The following is a 1,646-nucleotide window of genomic DNA, read 5'->3' on the forward strand; positions in this document are numbered from 1 at the left end:
ATGGGGGACTTTTGGGATAGCATCGGAAATGTAATTGAGGAAAAGATGTAATAAAAAAAAAGAAGAAAATCTCTTTTTATAAAAAACAAAAAAGAAAAAGGAAGAGATTTGAAATTAATCTATTTTTAATATATATATATATATTTACTATGTACACAAGAAGGTGTGTGAAAGAAAAATGACTTTCATAGATACATGTATCCAAATGCATTTTGAAAGTATATGGAATTTTTCAAGGTAGAATCTTGTAGGAGGTTATATGTTACTTGGAGCATGCTTTAAGCATTTCACAGCAGGATTTTATATCCTATCTCTTTTCTGGTGTGGTGTATGTATGTGTGTGTGTGTGTGTGTGTGTATGTGTGTGTGTGTGCATGTGTGTGTGTGTATGTGTGTGTGCACGTGTGTGCATGTGTATTTGTGCATGTGTGTGTGTTTGTGTTAGTGTAAGTGAGTTTGTGTGTATGTGTGTGTATGTGCATGTACGTGTGTGTGTTTGTGTGTGTGTTTGTGTTCATGTGTGTGTGTGTGCTTATGTGTTTGTGCATGTGTTTGTTTGTGTGTGCACACATGTTTGTGTTTGTGAGTGTGTGTGTGCTTTCTCTATATAGATGACACATGATTTGTTTCCTTCCTTACTGCCTAGCCAGCTTCGCCTTCCTCCTGCCATGCCTTTCACAGCATAATGGCTGTCTAAACCTTTAAAAAAATGTCAAGATAAAAGCTTTTCTTTTATAAATGGCATTGGGTCTTGATATTTTATCACAACAGAAAAAGTGTAGCTAATAGAAAAAAATTGTTTTGAAATAACAACATCCCTTCACCCAACCGTCATCTCTGCTTGCTGAGTCCTCTGGAGCAAGCAGAGATGCCCTGACATTGCTATGATAAACCTGAACAGGCAGGTTTTATGCCTGTATACTATTTTGTGGAAGACTGAACTTTTGAATTCAAGAAAACCCATTGTATGTTTTGGATGGAGGCTAAAATAACATTTGTATGTGAACTTACATCTGTAATGCAGAGATAAATGGTTATAAAAAAGGTTCCGTTCATGAAATTTCAGAGGGAAGCACAGAGTGTATGAAGACTCTATCACAATTTTTGTTAGGAACTGTTTCCCTAGCATTTGCCTAGAAAAACCTGACTACATTCTACCCATGCCCTAAGAATCTTCATGAGACTGAGATAAAAAGGTTTTGTTAGTTAGTTAGTTTGTTTGTTTATTTATTTTAGTAGGAAATTTAAGGCAATATCACTGACTTCATGGACTGGTCATTACTTAATACATATATGCTACACAGCCATGCAAAAGAAATAGAAATGAGGCAGACAGTGCTAATATAAATGAACAGTTTGAAGAGAAATGAATAACAAGATAACTGAGATTACAATCAATCCATTGGGAAAGGGGGGCTGTACTGGCTAGTTTTGTGTCAACTTGACACATCTGGAGTTATCACAGAGAAAGGAGCTTCAGTTGGGGAAATGCCTCCATGAGATACAAATGTAAGGCATTTTCTCAATTAGTGATCAAGGGGAAAAGGCCCCTTTGTGGGTGGGACCATCTCTGGGCTGGTAGTCTTGGTTCTATAAGAGAGCAGGCTGAGCAAGCCAGGGGAAGCAAGCCAGTAAAGAACATCCCT

The sequence above is a fragment of the Mus caroli genome, chromosome 15, assembly GCF_900094665.2.
Source record: "Mus caroli chromosome 15, CAROLI_EIJ_v1.1, whole genome shotgun sequence".
NCBI lineage: Eukaryota > Metazoa > Chordata > Mammalia > Rodentia > Muridae > Mus > Mus caroli.